This window comes from Humulus lupulus, chromosome 5 (genome assembly GCF_963169125.1).
Source record: "Humulus lupulus chromosome 5, drHumLupu1.1, whole genome shotgun sequence".
NCBI classification, from domain to species: Eukaryota; Viridiplantae; Streptophyta; class Magnoliopsida; order Rosales; family Cannabaceae; genus Humulus; species Humulus lupulus.
The window spans coordinates 219,990,376-220,012,741 of NC_084797.1; the positions used below are offsets into that span (position 1 = coordinate 219,990,376).

Here is a 22,366-nt window from a genome sequence, read left to right on the forward strand (position 1 = left end):
TTAGCCATTCTTCTGCTTCAAAGGGGTCCGTAGTCCCTTCGAAGTTCGGAGCGTGCTGCTTGCGGAACCTCTCGTACACTGGCTCCATGTGCTGAACAGGATAAGGAGCATAGTTCGTCATAGGCCATCCCCCATACGGACCAACTTTTTGGGGTGCTGGGGCCATTGGCTGTGGCTGCGGCTGCGGCTGTGGCGGAGGCTGAGGCTGAGATTGAGCCTGTTGGCGTTGTTGCTGCAGAAGTTCCTCGACTTGCTGTCGTAGTCTGGCAATCTCTGCAGTGTTGTCAGCTGGCTGTGCCGGTGCGTTGCGGCGAGCAGTAACACGTACTCTCCTTCGGCGAACGGTAGGGACCGCATTGGTCGCTGGAACATCGTTGGAAGCGTTCCCGTTGGTGCGAGCAGATCTTCGGAGAGACATCGTAGCAGAGTTCTAACAGTTAAAAGAAACATGTTAGAACTTTTTCCTAATAGGCTCTAAGGCAAAAACTTATTCTAAAACAAACATATCTCGGACCTATTTATTATGACTTTTTATGAAAAATTATATAGGTCTTTATTTATTATTAGAGTGGGTTTCTATACTTAGAAAAACAAGTCATATTTATTTTCTAAGTGTGTTTCTAATCATCCTATATGACTTAATTCTCAGGCTCGAAACTTATCTTTGTTCCAAAGTTAACCATATTGAGGGAGGGCTGGGATCAGTAAAATCGTTCCCACTACTAAGGCCCCCTAACTCTCAACAAGGAAACCAGGTTCATTGATTCGTATCCACCCTCACCGAACTCAGTCATTATTCATTTTATTTAGTATTTATTATGATTGTGAAAAAAAAAAAAAAAAAAAAAATTTCAAACTCACACATGATATTCAAATAGCATGTTTATTCATTTGGAAAACAATTTCACTTATTACAATCATAACATAAAAGTAAATAAAACAAATAAAAACTACTAATCTAAAAATCGGGATCTTCTACATCCGATCCGTCATCTAACATATCATCATCTATAGCCTCACAGTCATCATTATCATGAGCATCAAAATGCCCTCTAGGAAGGTTTGTGAGAATCCTATTCTTTTGCTCCTTGGTGAATTGAAATTCAAATTTTGCGGTGAACCTAACTAAGAGGAAATAGTATCTCATTGCTAATGGTGATTCATCCTCATCATTCATTTCTTCCCATATTTCTTCTAAGGCTGCTATTACAGGATGGATATCTTTAAACAACCTAATCACTAATACATATTGTTCTGTTGATCTTAGCATTATTTGTTTAGCCTCTTGAAGGCCACCTATTGCTTGGTGAAACAAAAGCAACCTTCGTGTAATCCTTTCTAAGGCTCCTACGGTGTTTCTTGGCTCCCTTATTCTTTTTAAGGCCTTAATGGCTCGGATATCTTGGTAGGTTAAAGCTCCATTCATTTTTAACTGAAACATAAACACTAAAGTTGTTAGCTATACACATAGACAAAGTAACTTGTAACTTGTAACTTAAACACTTACTTGGCGGTCGGATTCGGAGCTTTGAGCATGTGTATCGAGGAGAACTTCATGCGAAGGAACCGTTTTCTCTGATACCAACTGTAATGACCCACTAATCTAGACTAATTGGACCATTATCGAAACTATACATAAAAACTTACATTTTACGAAAATACCATAATTTATTGAGTAACTTGAAAATAAGAGTTATTTACAAAGAAACAGAATACTAAGAAGGATTTTGGGATCCCATTGTCTTTAAAACAAAATAAGATTTAAAATAAAAGACATTACATAATAATGCGGAAAATACATGTAAAACCATAAAAAAAAACATAAAAGGAGACTACATCCTCGAATCGATAACGCTCGGCCCCTTGACTCCATTCATCATCGATACACATCCTCCCAAGCATCACGAATCTTACCGCCTCTAAGCTTATTTTCCTGCACATAAACAGAAAGGAGTGAGCCTAATGCCCAGCAAGGAAAAACCTAACACATAGTCATATACACAATTTCATAAGAAAACATAAAGACTTAACATAATACATATAACATACACTTATTATAATGGCCATTATTACTTGGGGTCCCATAGACTAAACAAGCATATGCCCATGGGGTTAATGGGGTCCTACTAGCTAAGTAGGTCATATGCCCATAACCCATTTGGGGTCTTGTTAGTCATATGGGTCATATGCCCAAGCCTACATACACATATACATATCATAACACTTTTAATAACATAAACATATAGATAACATAAGCACATAACATATTAATTCTAGCCTATTTTCCTTACCAAAGTTACCGGGATAAAATGGACTGAGTTAGGACTTTTGGAACACTCCTAAAACCACAATGAACAAGGGTGAGTCTAAAGAAAGGAGATGAAATGAAAGAGAATAGGAAGACTAAACCATTAAACGAAAATATGCTTACCACCACTTAAGTGCTTAAGAACTTGGATTCCCTAACCAAAAATAAGAATAAGGTTAGGGGACTGAGTAGAAGGTTTTGAGAAAAGAAATAACATAGAATACAGAAAGGACTAGAGTTTTGGGTTTACCTCAAAGATTGCAAGATCAATCTAACATCCACCGAAATACTATAGCACTCACTTACTTCCCAAGTGTTTGATAAGCTTATGATGTTTAAGCTTATAGTTTTTCCCCAAACCAAGTGTTTACACTCTCTTACTCACTTAACACTAGCAGCCTCTGAACTTAGAGCAAATGGTGAATAATGGCTGGGTACTAGGTCCTATTTATAGAGTTTGGGAATGAAAATATCTTGATTTTACTTGAATAAAAATAATGGCTTTTTAGGTGAAAATCATTTGAATAATCGTTCAGCAGAGGCTGAAGACTCGTTCAGAAGATGCTGGACTGTTGAAGGAGTTTGAATGGCTGAAGGGAAAAGAATTCAAATGAATTTGAAAACATGCTGGTGGAGGCGATATATCGCCCCCTATAGGCGATATATCGCCTGGACCTTTGTTCCCGAGGCGACCGTGCATCGATTCGTGTTTTCCGTATCTACGTGCTGCGACATATCGCCCCCTATAGCTGCGATATATCGGCATACGCAGAATATTTAAACACGAGTTTACACATTTTTAGCTAAGTTTGAATGGACTAAACAGCCTTGACTAAGCCCTCAACGTGCTCAAAGCTGCTGACTGACCCTATACATTCAAACTTTTACCCTTATTTAATTTAATCCTCAAAAATACTTAATCCTTAATTACCATTCAAAACATGTGCTTAAAATCCTATTGGTTGATGTCTAAACCTTATAATATACTAATATAATCCTTAATATCAGTCACATTAATCAAACCTTAGGTTATACTTAATATTCTTAAACTATAGGTTAAACTTAGAAAATCTATAAGTACTACTATGAGTGTCCAAATAACTCCCGGTCTGAACCAAAAATCCAAAGTAACAATGATAACACTAAACATACTATAATACTACTAAACAATTAGCTAAGTAAAGTTCTTGGACTCTACAAAACAAAAGAAAAGAAGGACAATAAGATGGTTCCAGACAGAGTCTTTGCCTTGACCTAGGGAAAAGCCGAAGCTAGTAACAAAGTGGTCACAGGTCAGCTTCCTATCCTCAATAATATGTGTTCAGTATTGTTTGATTCGGGAGAAACACATTCATATATCTCGTTAGGAATGATAGAAAAATTAGACAACCCTTGTTAAAGATTTAGAACTAGGTTTGTTATGGAATTGCCTTCAGGCAAAGTAGTTCTATCATCACGAATAGTACGAGGAGTGCCGATCAAAGTTGAGAGCACAGAATTAGAAAAAGACCTGAAAGAACTAGAGATCAAGGACCTTGACGTAACATTGGGCATGGATTGGCTAGCAAGGCATGGCGCAACCATCGACTATAGACATAAGCAAGTGACGTTTGAAACTCATGATGGTCAGAAACTATGTTTTATGGGAAAGGTTTCAGGACTACAGACACCGCTTATCTCATCTCTCAAAGCTCATAGGATGATAGAGAAAGGATGTCACAAATTCTTAGCAAGCGTCATGGATGTGGCACAATAAATGTTGTTAAAGGTTGGAGACGTCCGTATTATAAAGGAATTCCTAGAGATATTTCCTGACGACTTACCAGGGTTACTGCCTAATCAGGAAATTGACTTCACAATTGAACTAGTACCGGGAACTGAGCCTATCTCAAAGGCACCATACCAGATGGCACCTACCAAACTCAAGGAGTTGAAAACACAGTTGCAAGAACTCTTAGACTTGGGTTTCATCAAACCAAGCCATTCGCCATGGGGAGCACCGGTTCTATTTTTGAAGAAGAAGGATGGAAGCATGCGGATGTGTATCGATTACTGTGAGCTAAACAAGGTGACAATTAAGAACAAGTACCCGCTACCTCGGATCGATGACTTATTTGATCAACTCCGAGGAGTGACTATATTTTCAAAGATTGATCTACGGTCCGGTTATCACTAGCTCAAGGTACGGAAAAAGGATATACGTAAGATAGCTTTTAGGACTCGATATGAACATTATGAGATTCTAGTTATGTCTTTTGGTCTTACCAACGCACCAGTCGCATTTATGGACTTAATGAATAGGGTCTTCAAGGATTACTTGGACAAATCCTTGTAGTGTTCATTGACGATATTTTGGTGTACTCCAAGGAAGAAGTCGAGCACGAGGAACATTTAAGATTGACCATGTTGCGGCTAAAAGAGCATCAACTTTACTCCAAGTTCAAGAAATGCGAATTTCGGCTATCGCAAGTAGCATTCCTCAGCCATATAGTATCCAAAGATGGAGTCACAGTAGACCCAGCAATGGTAGAGGTTGTGAAGGATTGGCCAAGACCTAAGAATGCGTCAGAAGTTAGAAGTTTCCTCGGGCTAGCAGGCTATTATTGGAGATTTGTAGAAGGCTTTTCTAAGATAGCCACTCCGCTTACCAACCTGACCCGAAAACAACAAAAGTTCAACTGGACGGATAAATGTCAAGAAAGCTTCTTGTTGCTCAAGGATAAATTATGCTCAGTACCAGTACTTTGTGTACTGACACCCAACGAAAAGTTTGTAGTATAATGTGATGTGTTGAAGCAAGGTTTGGGTTGTGTGCCGATGCAAAATGACAAGGTGATAGCCTACGCCTCAAGGCAGCTAAAGGAATACGAGCAACGTTATCCAACACACAATATGGAGTTGGCAGTGGTGATCTTCGCATTGAATATCTGGTGCCACTATCTTTATGGATAATGGTGTGAGATTTATACAGACTACAAGAGTTTAAAATATTTCTTCATGTAGAAGGAGTTCAACATGAGGCAGAGCAGGTGGTTAGAATTAGAAAGGCTCCATCCATTCTTAACTGAAAACATAAGGTTAAGAACATAAACATAATAAATATAACATAAACACTTACCTTGGCGGTTAGATTCGGAGCTTGAGCGTGTGTATCAAGGAGAACTTCATGCAAATGGACCGTTGCTCTGATACCAACTGTAATGACCCAACTATTTCTAAGACCCTGGACCATTAAAAACTACTAGACTTAGCTACTACTTTTGGAGAAAACATAAGAAATAATCATAACTTTATTAAAACTCTAAAATAATTATTGTATCAATAACATAAAATTATATATTAAAATGTAATATGGCATGGGTACCCATTTTTTGTAAAACATAAAACATAACTTTAAATCAATTGTTCAAAACTAAATGCGGAATTACAACATAATTCAAAAGACTAAATAAACGTCATCCTCGATCAACACGCACTCCACTCAATCCATTTATCCTTAACACACAAGCCAAGCTACCACGAATCCTTCCGCTTCCATATCTATTTTCCTGCATCACACTAAAAATAAAGGAGTGAGCCTAATGCCCAGCAAGGAAAAATCTACTACCAATCATAGATCATAAACATAAGGCTATAAACATATATTATGAACATATGACTAATAAAACATATATCATATAGGACTATAATGGCCATCATACTTCTTGGGGCTTGTTAACTAAGCAAGTCATATGCCCATAAATTTTTTGGGGCTTGCTATCTAAGCAAGTCATATGCCCATAAATTATTGGGGCTTGCTAGCTAGACAAGTCATATGCCCAAGAACTATAAAACATACTATACATATACATATCATAACATAAGCTTAACATAACATAACATAAATATAACATAACATAAAAGCACATAAAGTCTATCCTATTTTCCTTACCAAAATCTGGGATATTTAAAAACAAGAACGAGATTTAGAAACTCCTATAAACCAACAGTAGAAAATGGTGAGAATCTTTAAGAATAAAGATGAATACGGGAACTAAACCATCAAGAAGAAACTTACCAAGAAACACCTTCAATTTTAAGAACTTAAATACCTAATCAAGAATCAATAATAAGAGTTAGGATCTGAATAAAAGAAACTAACGAAAACTAAAGAATTATATAGAACTGAACTTAAGGAATAGGAATACCTTGAATGACCTTATAAATTGATCTAAACCCCAATACCAAAATCACACTATTTCTCACTTCCCACGTGTTTATAAAAGCTTAGAATAATAAAGTTGTAACCCAAAACTCAAGTGTATCTCTCTATAGTAATAATAGCACCTTGGAGGCTCTGATCAAATGCTTGAAGAATGAAGAAAATGGTTGAGTACTAGGTCATATTTATAGAGTTCAAGGAGTGAAACTAACCCCTTTTAATTTGAATAAATAAATGATTATAAAATGAAAAATATTTGAATTTTCGTTCAACTGACACCCAGAGCTCGATCAAAATCGTTCAAAGCCATTTCTAAGTGGTTAAGGGTATTTTTAAAATTTAAAAAGTCAAACTTCCAAAACTATACCCATGGAGTCGATATATCACCCACCCTAGGTGATATATCGCCTCCCCCAGTATTCCCGAGGCTTGTTCGATCGTTCGTGCAAAGTCGACGTGTTTTCCGTATCTTCTGTTAGGCGATATATCGACCCCTATGCGACGATATATCGGCATACATGAATATATTAAACATGTAATTGCACTTTTTTAGCATCAATTGAATTGAATAATAGCTTTGACTGAGTCATAATACGATCCTAATAGTTTCTGGAAGGTTCTAGAGCTTCTAGATCTTTCTTTTATTAAAACTATCCATCAAAAATACTTAATTCCTTAATAATCATGATTATGGCAAGTGTCATGCTCTTAATGGATCTATCTAAACCTTAGGTTATAATGAATAATATCTCTATGACCAGCAATATTAATCAAACCTTATGTTATAATTAATATTCTTAAACTATAGGTTAAACATATAAAATCCATAACTGTTGCTATGAGTTTCCAACTAAGTCCCGACTTGAACTAAAATCCACGGTAACTAACATACTACTAACTAATACTAACTACTACTATCTAACTAGGCTAAGCAAACATTCTGTGACTCTACACAAGGGCATGATGACATGTTAGTATTGCATATGGCAACAGTCAAAGAAGGTAAGACTACGGATTTCTCTATATCAGGACAGGGGTTCTTGACATATAAAGGTCGGGTGTGCGTGGTGAATGACTTTGGGATTAAGATTAAGATTTTGGAAGAGGCACACACTACCCCATACTTAGTTCACCCGGGGTCTACCAAGATGACTTACGACCTTAAGGCACTATATTGGTTGTCGGGAATGAAGAAAGATATAGTAGAATATGTGTCCAAATGTCTTATATGCCATCAAGTAAAGCCAGAACATCAACGACTCGCTGTCTCACTGCAACCGCTTAGTATTGTGGAATGGAAGTGGGAAGACATAGCCATGGACTTTGTGACAGGATTACCATGAACAAATAAGCAACACGACTCAGCTTGGGTTGTGGTAGATAGACTCACCAACTCAGCTCACTTCCTGTCTGTCAAGACTACGTACACTGCGGACCAATACGCAGACATTTATGTTTGAGAAATAGTATGGCTGTATGGAATCCCTAAAACCATAGTATCAGATAGAGGATCAGTGTTTACATCGAGATTTTGGGGAATCTTGCAGCAAGCCATGGGTACCAAGCTAAGTCTCAGTACGACATTTCATCCTCAGACCAACGGTCAGCCCGAGCGTACCATACAAATTTTAGAAGATATGTTGTGCGCTTGTGCACTAGACTTCGGTGGATCATGGAGTAAGTATTTGCCTCTTATAGAGTGAATAATAGCTACCAGGCACCGATCGGTATGGCACCCTACGAGTTACTTTATGGAAGGAAGTGTCGATCGCTGTTCCATTGGGACGAGGTAGGGGAAAGACAACTTCTTGGACCCGAGGCTGTTAGAGAGGCTCAAGACGCAGTGAGCTTGATTAGAAAGCATATGCTCGCTGCTCAGAGTCAACAAAAGAGTTATGTGGATGCCAAGTGGCGAGATGTGGAATTAAAAGTCGAAGATCAAGTCTTCTTAAGAATATCTCCTATGAAAGGAGTGAAGCGGTTTGGGAAGAAAGGCAAACTTAGTCCCCGGTTTATAGGTCCTATGGAGATATTGGATAAGGTAGGACCAGTAGCATATAGATTAGCGCTACCGCCAGCTCTAGCAGATAGCCACAATGTGTTTCACATCTCGATATTGTGTAGGTATGTTGTAGGTATGTGTCAGGCCCATCTCACGTTCTCAAGTATGATACGTTAGCACTTCAGAAAGACCTGAATTATGAGGAATGATCAGTTAGTATCCTAGAGAAGGGGATAAAGGAATTACGTGTTAAAAAACTTATGTAGGATCTTTATTTATTTTTATGTAGATTTAATATTAAAAAAATTAATATAAGACAACCTAGAACATGTTTCTAAATTTGAATTCAAAGATAAGTAATGATAATAATACTTACGTTATACGCAGCGGAATAATAGATTCATTCCTTTAGTTTCTCTAACCCTTGTATCCTTTCTGTCGCAGAGTATTACCAAGAAACTGAACCGATCTTCAATTTTCTTCACAGCCTTCCAAAGTATCCTTGGAATCATCTAGACTAGAGTGGGAAATTCTCAACACATGAGATAGATATAGAGAGAAGAAGAATAGAAGAGAAAAATTGAGGCTTAGAAAAGGACTTATGTTTAGAGATAATCTAAAACCTATCATAAACTTGTGTTTCAAAAATCTGAACTTGTATTTTTGACTTATTAAACTTTCTCTTAACATTCCTTTTATAGACTCAATTAGGTCATTTATTTAATTAATAATCAATAAAATAATAGCCAATTAACAGCCCTAGGTTGAAATTATCATGGGCTTTAGGCCCATGAAATTTCTCATTTGATTATAAGCCCATCGGACTAAAAATCAAGGTCTCTATTATTTTCTATTGATTTAATTAATTAAATAATTATTCAAATCCTTTATCAAATTAATTATTCATAATTTGAACATTGATTTAAACTTATTTATTAATTTAGATACCAATTTATCTTTATTAATAAATCTGTCATAGTTTCTCTTTTCTTCTCTAAATTATATAACTCTATGAAACTATCCAAAATTGACCTGGTCAACTTTGATAATTAAATCAATTAATTGAGACTATCTAGATAATTTTATCCAAGGTACAGTGGGGACCATGGGCCTATGAAATCAAGCTCCAATAAGTTATCATAAATCTAACAAATAAAGTTGCTAACTTATCAATTCCTCGTGACTCCACTAAAGACTCGGAATTGCACTCTTGAATTCATAGAACACTCTATAACAAATATAGATACGCTATTAATTATCCATTTTTACAACCACAATTGTTACTCAATCCTCTATAGACGGTCTATAATGAGATGGGACTAAAATATCGTTTTACCCCTCATTGTATTTTATCCTTAAAAACACTTAGTTCCTTATAAATGATATTTTAGTAAACTAATATTAATTACTGAAATGAGATCTCTATCATTTAGCACCTTGAACCAAACTAAAAGAAAACCATCGTTTCACTTCTCCATCAGAAGCTATAGATGTTCATATCTATGATTAACACTCCCACTCAATTATACTACCAAGTTCCCAAGATGTAAGTATGGGCTAGTCCGTAGGGTAAGCTGGTAATGAACAAGTCCAAGAACTCAAATAATACAATCAATTAGAATACTAACCACTCATACTTGAGATTGAATTGACCTATGGTCAACTATATGATATGACTAGAATAGATAACAACGGTATATTTACTTATCCTATCTACTGTCAATATCGGTCCTATATGATGTAACAAATACATCCGATCTTATTTACTTTGCTAATGTTCTGTAAAGAACATAACTCTACAATGTGTAAGTAGAACATATCGTAGATTGGCAAGTCAGTGTAAGTCCTGCGCACTGACTAATCTTATGACTAACTTATTTTGAACATATAATCATATTTATATTCCACTGTGATTATGTCACTATAAATATGATTAGCTATATGCTTGAGATTTAATAGAAGTTTATATTAAACACATAGTCATGAAAATAAAACATGTGAGCAAATTGATTGACCAAGTCAAAAATGATTTCTATTCTTTTATTGATAATAAATTAGATTACAAAGAAATTTGGTTTTAATTAGGGCATAAAACCCATACTATGCCAGGTCTTATCCTTTGTTGTATGCATTGAACCATAAAGACACTTCAGCCTAGGAGACAAAGGGAAGTACCGCAACACTTTCAGAGCGACTTTTTTTCCCTGTGGGTCTTTGTCAAACCATCTTCTCTCACCACATATAGGACAACTCTTTTATGGGAATTCTCCATCTAGAACAAACAACAGATGTACTTGCAAGCATGATTTGATTGATAACCTAACACTAACTTCCTCATTTTTGTCTTAGACTTATAGTATGAAGTCGGAATCTTATTCTCCTTCGGGAATGAAAATTTCATAAACTTCAAAATTTCATCAAATGAACTATTTGTCCATTTATTCACAACCTTCATGTGTAGCATCTTCGCCAAGAAGTTCAAGGAAGACAACCAAGTACAACCAGGGTATGACTCAGCTTCAACTTCTTGAAACAGGTCATCAAATTGATTCTCCGCACTTCTGGCACCACCATCTGAAATTCATTCATTTGCACATTCTTCGTTAGTGTCTTGTTCACCAATAACATCATTGATGATGTCAATCATCTCATTAGTCATTTCAGCCTCATTGTCCACTACTGGAGGCATATCAACGTCACTGCGATATGTCCACTTCACATATCGCTGCAGAAACCCATATCTGGGTAAGAGAGCTTTCACCACATCCAGTGTCTGACTTAGCATATTGACACACTGAACGCATGGGCACCTGACTTCTCCTGAAGCATTCACATGATTCTTGGCCATTTGTATATATGCTTGAAGACCATTCCAAAACTCATCAAAGTTACGTCGTCTATTAGTTATCCAATTGTTGTCAATCGTCATAACTAATTCAAGTGGAAAATAAACTATCACAATGTGATAATCTTAAAAAATCACCTTTATTTGGTACTGATTTTTTTTTATCACCAAACGACTAATTTTTTTTAAGTAAATTATGATATTTAATTGAATTTTATGAATAAATTATTAAATTTTATGAATATTTATTACCAAATTTTATAACTTATTATAAAATTAATTAAATTAAAAAATATTTAATTATAAATTTACTATTAATGATTATTATTAATTTCCACTTTTTAATTTTTAAAAATAACAATAGAGTTTTATACTTGTAAAATTATTTTTTAATTTCCAATTTGTAATTTTATGAATATATATTATCAAATTTTATGAATATATTATAAAATTAATTAAATATACAAATATTTAATTATAAATTTTTTAATTTACTTTTAATGATTATTATTAATTTCCACTTTTTAATTTTTAAAAATAACAATATAGTTTTATACTTGTAAAATAATTATTTTCATTTTCACTTTAATATTATGAATATATATTATCAAATTTTATGAATATATTATAAAGTTTCATTATATAAACAAATATTTAATTATAAATTTATTAATGATGATTATTATTTTCTTTGATAATTATCAAATTTCTTTGTAGTTTGTAATGTTTAATATTTCTAAATCTACTAAATTTCAACAGCATAACGATTGTAATCTAACCTATCCCAAAATTTAAAATCTGCATAAAAACTACAAAACCAGTCCCAGAACATACATATACTAATGATAAACATCTAATTATATTAATATAACCTACCATACAATTTAAAAATACAATTTACATTCACATTTATATAAATAAACATATTAAACTAATATCTAACATAACATTTAATTAAATTAAATTAAAATAACATATTCAACACTATATATCTAAAATAACCAATTACACAACTAACATATTAACATTTAATTAAATTAACATATTCAATATTATCTCCAATACCCAATTACACAATTAATGTAACGCCCTGGTTACCCCAGAATAGTTACGGTGAACGGTGGACCGGAAATTTGACTCGCTACCCAAGTCCTTTGGTCAAAAACGTGCTCTAAGTGTAATTAACAGGTTAAGGTGTAAAACTAATAAAAAGGAAATGGAGATTTTCATTACAAACTGCTCTGCAGAGCTAATCAAAACAGTTATAATTTGTTCTCAGTACAAAGTGGTCATTACAGTTTTAAATTTACAATCCCGCCGACCTAAGCAGCAAAAATAGGGTAAACCCCCTAGTTCCTCTGAGAACTCTTTGGCCGTGGTGGTCAAGCGGCTGCATATGTACACATCACCATATCAGCTCTCCACTCAAGGCTAGGTGAGCTTTTCTTTCCCTTTACCTGCACCACATAGCACCCATGAGCCAAAGCCCAGCAAGAAAACATAATACTATTCAATGACATTATCAAATGATTATCATTATAATCACACTGAGCATAAAGCTTTCAAACAAATGTGTGAACATCACATGAGGTCCTGATAAACCATACTGAGTGACTGACAAGCAAGTCACTAATTCAAATGGAAGAGTGGCTGTTAGGTAAGTCACTAGCCTTCAACAGGTTCTGGTAAACCATACTGAGTGACTGTCAAGCATGTCACTGTTTCAAGTGGGAGAGTGGCTGCTAGGTAAGCCACTAGCCTCCAAGCGCTTATTTCATTCGTCGACCCTCGGGGCCGGTCTGGCATTAATGCTCTTTGAGTCATTCAATGCAGATAGGAAATTAGATCTAATCTTTGTTGGCTTGCGTTAACACACTAAGGCCGTTCTAACTAATGAGTCAGTGCAACGTGACCAGTACCCAGCACCACTGCCAAACCTGACTAATAAGTCACAGCTTCACAGTTGATACTAGCACCTTTGCCAAATCTGACTAATGAGTCAGTACCATGCACAAGTGAGCAACATATGCTAAGCATTCTATATTCAATCCAAGTCCATATTTACACAACCAACATGTCTCATGAATATCCATGCATGTCACACTTGGGGTGCAGTTTTCTTACCTTTGATTTGAGCTAGAATGAACAAAAGAACGACCCTTGAGAACGGTTTAGCTTTTAGTCCTTTAGCGGTTACCTAATCATAACACATATACGATACCATCAATAATCATGATAATCAAGGGTTCTCAAACCATTATCTAGCCTCCAAGAGATCAATCCAAACTAATCCAAGTAGTAAGGACACTTCCGAGGCCTAAAACTAGGTTCCCGTGGTCAAAACGAGAAAACGGGGCAAAAATAGGGCAAGGGTTGCGGCCCTAGCACCTTGGGTCGTGGCCCCCAAGGTTATTTGAGGCAAGGGTCACGGAACCCTCCATCAAGGGCTGTGGCACCCAGCAAGCACAAGTTCTCAACCTGCTTCTTCAAGGCAGGGTCGCGGCCCTTCACCCTAGGCCATTCCCAACTGCGTTTTTAACACTCCAAAGCCTCAAAAATCATACCCAAACATTCCCCAATCATAAAAACAAAGTTCCCAAGCTTCCCCATGCATCAAAACCCTCAAAACCCAAGGTTCAAACGGATCGAAAACTCAACAATTCACAAAATCAATTCAAAGCTTAGAAACTCGGAAAAACTCAAAACTTAAACTTCGATTACCTTCGATTGGATTGTTTTCCGTCAAATCCTTCGGTTAAGAAGCTTCTAATCTTTCCTAGGATCGCTATGCCTTGATCCTCACTCGATTCCGACTCCTAGAACTCAAGATTCCGTCAAATATGCTCCGAGTGGCGAAAACGAACTAACGAAGGGGAACGAGAAGTTTTCTATCGTATGTTCTATCTGATAAGCTACTTCAAGCTTAAGTAACCTAAAATAAAACCTAATGCTCGGGGTCCCGAAAACACCCGCGGTGACATTATAGTCAAAACCTCCAGAATTTCACACTGATCTCAAATATTCCCAATTTATCATCAAATGAACATTTCTATTACCCCAAAATTGACCCCGTTATGACAAAACCGCTAATCCATTAAAAATAATTGTCTCATGTCGATTAGCTCGAACATATCTCCATAATAATGGAATCTCATTCACAAATCACATAATGCACCCAAATACACAAATTACCCTCAACGGGCCAAATTATCATCACACCCATGTAATTAGAAATATAGACTCACATGCATGCATTTCACATCATATTATAGTATAATCAACATATACATGCATTTTATCAATTAATAACATAATTAGGCAAGTATGGCCCTCCCGGCCTACTATTCACGCCGTTAAACACATCGGGGAATTCGGGTCATTACAATTAACATATTAACCAATTACACAATTAACATAATAACATTTAATTAAAGGGTAAGTATCATTTTGGACCCTGTGTTTTGCAAAAGTTACCGGTTGGACCCTATGTTTTGTTAAATGACAATTTGGACCTTACGTTTTGCAAAATGGAACAAATTAATACCCTAAGCCCAATTTTGGTCAAATATTTTTTCAATATGACCAAAATACCCTTAAAATAAACTAATTAATAATTAAAAAATATCTAAAATAACTTTAAAATAAATATTAAAAACTTAATGAATATAAATTTAATTTAATATTTAAAAAACATATCTTGAATTATTTTTCTTTTCTCTCTCCTCCCTCTCCTCTTTCTCTTCTTTCCCTACCCGATCGAAAAATCCAGTGGGTATCAAAGCATGGATGGCAAGAAGGGGCTGGGTCCATATCTAAGTTTTCACAATTTGGGTTTGTTCAATTGTGTTTGGGATGATGTTGTTGACAGAATGATATTGTTTTACTAGGTTTGGTTTCGCTTGGGATGATTTGTAGGGGTTGGGAATGGACGAAGAGCAGAAGACTGATGGTGTTGGGTCGATGATGGGCAAGGACGGATCTGTATTTTTCCTGATCTCAGGTTTGTTCCATCACGGCCACGGTAGGGCTTCCTCCTTCCTCCATCTCAGATGTGGGGCTTCCTCTTCCTCGGAGTTGGGTCGTGGTGGGGCTTAGAACAGAGGTAACAATGTTGTGAGGCTCGGATCTGGGGAGAAAAGCTCTTCGCGAGGTTAGATCGGCAAACGACTAGAACTGGCGAGAAAATCTCTTCACATGGTTAGGTCGGCAAATGAGTGGATCCGTGTCTTGGTCCACCGATGAAGAAGAAGAAGAAGAAGAAGATGATGATGATGATGATGATGATGATGATGATGATGATGATGATGATGATGATGATGATGATGATGATGATGATGATGATGATGATGATGATGATGATGATGATGATGATGATGATGATGATGATGATGATGATGATGATGATGATGATGATGATGATGATGATGATGATGATGAAGAAGACATAAGTTAAAGAACGATTGGGTCTATCTTGGATTTTTTTTTTTTTTTTTTTTGCTTTGAATTGATTTTCGGAGATATTTAGATGAGATCTGATATTGATTTAGTGATGATCAAGTTTTTTCTTTAAATTTGGGTTTTAGATGAGTTCAAGAACCCATATATTCATTTTAGATGAATCTAGAATTTATATGTTAAGCAAATGGTTTTTTTTTTAATCTAGGTTTAAGTACTTCAATTTTGTTTTAATTAAGTTTTGTTTAAGAGTTTAAGTATATGTAATTAAGTTTAGTATCAAATTAAAATTTTAATTTGTTTTAATTTTTATTTTACTTTTAAAATTAAATATTACATTTTTAAAATTTGATTTTAATTTGTTTAATATGACAACAAAATTAATATAATTTATATTTTAATATTTAATAAAATCTTAGGGCATTTTAGTCATATTGAAAAATTATTTGACCAAAATTGAGTCCAGAGTATTATTTTGTTCCATTTTGCAAAATGTGGGGTCCAAAATGTCATTTAACAAAATAGAGGGTCCAATCGGTAAATTTTGCAAAACACAGGGGCCAAAATAGTATTTACCCTTAATTAAATTAACACATTAACATATTTAACACTATCTAAAATATACAAATCTAAAATGAAAAACAAAATTCAACACTATATAAACAAACCAATCACACACTTAAAAACATAATTTAAACATTAATCAAACACAAAAAAAATATATAAAAACAATACCCAACGCTCAGGGGTTATCCAAAGGTGTCTCTGGCTAAGGACGATGCTCTACTACTCCAATCTAAAAAGAAAACAAAAAAAAATATTTCAAAAACACATTTCTACCAAATACGGAATACATAAATATATTAACAAAAAAAATCATTTTAAAGGCTAAAATAAATAGAAATTGGGTTTAGATTACCTAAACTTGAAAGAAATGGGCAAGAATCGGAATGGGGGGCATTGGAACAGCGAGGGGCGATGAGGGGGCTCTGGTTTTGCAGAGAAAGGAGAAGAAAACTAAAGAAGAAGTGTAACGTCCCAAATTACCTAATAAGGCTTAGGGTCTTGATTAAGGGGCCAAGATGGAAAATTATGGAAATTACATGTTTATGTGTTATATATGCGTATAATTATGTGATTATGTGAGTTATATTATAATATGACTTTATATGTATGTTTAGGTGTATTAATTAAGCATGTGGGCCCATTTCCTATTAGAAGGCAAATTTTTGTAATTTGGCCCGTTATGGGTATATTTGGCATATATGTATGGGACCACATTATTATGTCGATTTATTTGGATTACTCGGCACGAGGCGATCCTAGGGAGCAAGCTAGTGGGAAAGTCACAATGGAATTAATACTTATCTCAGGGCGAGTCAAGGGGTATTATAGGTATTTAGTCCATTACCGGGATATTGGGTAATGGGAGTCAATATTTGAGGATATATTGAGAGTTAGTGAGATCAAGAGGAAATTCTGAGAATTTTGACTATTTTACCATCGGGAACGTTTTTGGGACCCTAAGCCTTGGGTCTTACTTAAGGATACTTAAGCTCCATGTAACCTAACAGAAATAGATATACATTCAAAATACCTTTTCTCTCTCTCCCATTATCCTTTTTTACCGTTCATTGCAATTTCAAAGGAAACTCGAGTTTTAGGACTCGGATTCAAGCAAGGTTAGAGTCGTATTGATTCTAGGAAAGATTAGAAGCCTGTTAGGCAGAGGATTTAGCAAGAAACGACACAATCAGAGGTAATTTAAGCTTTGACTTTTCGAGTTTCTGTTCCCTAAAGTTTCTTAAGTTTTGAATTTGGATTCTATGTTTTGATGAGTTTTTTAGTTATTTGAATCTTGGATTTTGATGGTTTTAGGCCATTGAGATGATTGGGAACTTTGTTTTTGGGATTTGGATATGTTTGGATAGGTTTTTGGAAGATTTTGAAATGAGAAAAATGGAGGTTTTTGGCTGGGTTTCAGGTCAGGGCGCGACCCTGTTCTTGGGTGTCGCGGCCCAAGCTTGACGAAGAAGATGAATTATGATGTTGGGCAATTAGGTTCACGACACCTGGTAGGTGTACCGCGGCGCGAGGCGCAGTAAGAAAGGGGGCAGGGGCCCCTGACTTGAGCAGGTCGCGACTCGGGTGTTTGGGGTCGCGGCTTAAAATAGGAAAAATGGCCTAAATGAGATTTTAGTGATGGGAGCTCAAACCTAAGGGCTCGGGATAGATCCTATTACCCTATTTTGTAGAATTCGATGTCCTGGAGGCTAGGACTCAGTTCATTAGCCTTTATTTACTCATTATTGACGGGATTTTATACTTGTTTGTGATTAAGTTACCGCTAGGGGCTCAGAATCAGGATTGTGCTCGAGGGTCATTTTTATTTTATATTACACTTGAACTTGAGGTAAGAAAACTGCACCCATTATGTGATGTACATGATTAGGGCTTGGCCCAAATGTGGAATATAGTCTTGATTGGGCATTGGCCCCTGTAAATGCGCATGATTATGATTATTCCTGTGAATGATTGATTAAAGCATGTTGAATGCTTTGTATATGGATATTTGTTATATGATGAATGCCCGATATCACTATATACTTGTGAAAAGCATTGACTTATTAGTCAAGGGCGGAAATAGCGCACTAGGTGCTGGTCAATATAATTAGATTTAATCAGGAGCACATTATACGCTTGTTCGACCCAATGGTCATAGAAAACTAAAGCGTTGGGTACGCTGGGCCAGCTCCAAGGCTGGTTATTCATAGGATAAGGCAATGGGCCCCGGGGTGACTTATTAGTACCAGATCCTAGGGCTCTGAGCCCGGTGTGATTTATTAGTCATGTACTTGGGCAACAGGCCCCTATATGATTCTGTTAATCATTTAATTAGGGCATCTGACCCCATTTGACATTGTAGTCAATTATATGAATTGTATGCATGCATGGGTAGAGTTATGACTGATGGGCATGTTTATTATGATATGGAAATGTGTTATTCACTGCTTATGAGCATGTTTAAGTTTTCTTGTCGGGCCTTGGCTCACGGGTGCTATGTGGTACAAGTAAAGGGAAAGAAAAGCTGGACCAACCATGAGTTGGAGAGCTTAGGTGGCGATGTGTACATATGCAACCGCTTGATCACCACGGCCAAGGTTTCTCAGAGGAACTACGGTTAAACCCTATTTTTTCCGCTTAGGTCGGCAAATTGTAACTTTTGAGTTGTAATGGCCATTTTGGAATTGTAAACAACTTTGTAATGTTTTGTTTTCTGTGTTTTCAGCCAGGGACATGTGTCTCTTCTTCGTGAGATGACACCCAAAAAGAAATGTCCTCGGGGGATCGATCCAATGGTTGGAGGTCGCCCTCATCAGGTAGTAAGGAGGCGTCGACCTCTTTCCTAGGCCAGGTACCGAGAGACATGACTGTCTTCAAAAGGTTACCTCCTGAGGATGTTTAATAGCCTACGCCTTTTCCTTGCTCCCAACTATGTTCCAAGTTGAGGACCTAGTCCTCGAAATCTTAGAAATAATCTAGGTGGCAGCCAATGCAGACTTGCTGCCTTAGAGGAAGACTTGACAACCTTTTTGAGTGATTTGCATGTTGAGTTACTTGTGGTACTGTTGGGGATTATGCCTTGAAAGCAAATGTAGTAAACATTCACTACAACAAAATAGAGGTTTTATGACTTTAATTGGGAGACATTGGAAGTCTACAATGTCTCCCACTTAGTGAGACGTTGTTGCTAGGGTCATTGTAGGTATATATCCCACGTCTCCCATTGGGAGACGTGCCTCACTTCCCACGTCTCCCACTGGGAGAGGTGGAAAGTCAAACGTTGACTTTCCACCTCTCCCATTGGGAGACGTGGGAAGTGACTCACCTCTCCCAATGGGAGACGTGGGAAGTCCCTAGGAGACATCCCACGTCTCCCATTGGGAGAGGTGAGTCATTTCCCACGTCTCCCAATGGGAGACATTGAAAGTCTCCCACATTTAAAAAAAATAAATTAAATAAATTTATAATTAATATTATTTTAATTTGATTTAATAATTAATTAAATTGAAATAATATTAATTTAAATTGAAATTATTTTAATTTAAATTGAAATTATTTTAATCTAAATTGAAATTAATTTAATAATTAATTAAATTGAAATAATATTAATTTAAATTGAAATTATTTTAATCTAAATTTAAATTAATTAAATTGAAATAATATTAATTTAAATTGAAATAAAAAAATATATTTGTTAGATATATACAAGAAATACAATATTTGTTAGAAATATTCAAAATGAACAAATATTGCATTGTGTATGAAGAAAGAGTTAAAAAATTAAAAAAAAACCTATCAACGAGGTCGGTAACTTTGGATTATCGGCAACACATATGTCGCCCATTCTTGTCGCAACTCATCAATTTGTGCCTCTGTATATGATGTGCTTGTTAGCTGCAAGAAATATAAAGTAAAATATATTAATTAATTATTTGATTACATTTATAGTTTCAAAAATAATTTGTAAATTTTAATTAATAATACCGTTCTCAAGTAATGCCTGGGACTTGCATGTTCAATCAAGTAATGCCCGTTCTCAACTAATCGTTTATTATCCTAAATAATATCGGGCAGCATTTCCCCTATAATAGTGACCTAACCATCTGCATGTGAATAACAAAACAAACAATTCAAACAACATACAATAAGTTTCTTCCTTATAGAATGCATATATAAAATTAATTGTTTATTATCCTAGATAAAATCGGGCAGCATTTCCCCTATAATAGTGACCTAACCATCTACATGTGAATAGAAAAACAAACAATTCAAACAACATACAATAAGTTTCTTCCTTATAGCTCCGCAGCACACAGTCAAATTTCTCAGAACCTACCTCACTAATACACACAAGTTCTCAACCTTCCGTTATCACCGCAGCACACAATTTTAATCTCAGAACCTACTTCACTATGGATGAATATTTAAGATATTCAAACTCTTCTAACATTTGTTTAATAATATTAAAAGTAGAAGTAAGAGAATATATATTTACCTCTTGCAATTAATAATTCAAAAGCTAGCAAAATTACTTCAAGTAGTAATCGAATTCGCTATTAAATTCACAAACCAATATAAATAAATTAATAAATAATAAATAAAATATCACTAAATATCTAGCAATATATAACTTATTATTATAATTTTAGAAACTTAATTACCTCAAATGTGTGATTGATAGATATAGAAGTATTGATGCAAAGTACTCTCTAAAATCTCACCACCAAAATCACAACCTACGAAATTAAATTAATTAATATGTTAAACATTACTAAACAAATATCACTAAATTCCTAATAAGTAATTGATTGGTAAACAAATAAAAAAAAACTCCAATGAGCCACTAATTATAACCTAAACAAAAAATCAATAAAAAATTTCATAACCTAAAATCTCAATAATCAACAAAAACATAAATTTTTGCATATATTTATATTTTTTAAATTATTTAATAAATTTATTTTAACATAATAACTATATATATAACAAAATAGTTAGAATTTAAAAAAAAAAGTGTAAATATACATACAAAAATATATCTAAATTTCGAAATAAATAATGATAAAAATTAAAAAAAATCATGAACATATATATTATAATGAAATATATACAATGTGATAGGTTAATTTAAAAAAAAACTATGAAATCTTAAATCTATAAAAAAACCTCCATGGAAAAACAAATAAATCTAACAATGTATAGAAAAAAATGCATAAAAATGTAAAATTAACACAAAATCATGTATATTACTCATCCTAATGCTAAACCTATGATTTTTTATCAAAATAATTAACTAAAATTCATAAAAATTAAAAAAAACTAACCTTGAAAACCCTAAAATCGCAACCCCTTTCGTGCTCTCTGTTTGGTGTGCTCTCTCTGTTTGGTGTTATGAGGAAGAAGAAGACCCAAAATTCATTAAATGGCCAGGGGGACATCCAACGTCTCCCACTGGGAGACGTGGGACACGTGGCACGTCTCCCACTGGGAGACATTGAATGTATAGAGGGGTACATCCAACGTCTCCCATTGGGAGACGTGCCACGTGTCCCACGTCTCCCAGTGGGAGACGTTGGATGTACCCCTCTATACATTCAATGTCTCCCAGTGGGAGACGTGCCACGTGTCCCACGTCTCCCAGTGGGAGACGTTGGATGTACCCCTCTATACATTCAATGTCTCCCAGTGGGAGACGTGCCACGTGTCCCACGTCTCCCAGTGGGAGACATTAGATGTCCCCCTGGCCACTTCTCAACCTATTTCCAACGTCTTCCACCATTTTTAATGTCTTCCAATTGTAGTCATTAATAAAAACTTTCAATGTCTTACACCATTAGACATTTAAAACCCCTGATAAGTTTTAATGTCTTACACCAATGGTGTAAGACATTGTAGGGAGTCATTGTATGTCAAATTTGTTGTAGTGATTGGTTTAAGAAATAAATAAATAAATTGAATTTTTTATGCATATATTTTATGGACTATATTATT

General features: G+C 35.3%; 1 long non-coding RNA gene across 2 annotated transcripts; it reads right to left on the reverse strand.

Moving 5' to 3' along the window:
* Positions 1-19,990: 19,990 nt before the first annotated feature.
* On the reverse strand, positions 19,991-21,850 carry LOC133833983 (uncharacterized). Of its 2 annotated transcripts, XR_009893249.1 has the most exons (4): positions 21,700-21,850; positions 21,037-21,111; positions 20,360-20,478; positions 19,991-20,269 (listed from the first exon to the last, which is right to left on the reverse strand). It is a non-coding gene; the product is annotated as an uncharacterized LOC133833983 (long non-coding RNA). The 2 variants fall into 2 exon arrangements; XR_009893250.1 differs by lacking the exon at positions 21,037-21,111 and having other exon boundaries at positions 21,700-21,826.
* Between the last annotated feature and the right edge of the window lie 516 nt (positions 21,851-22,366).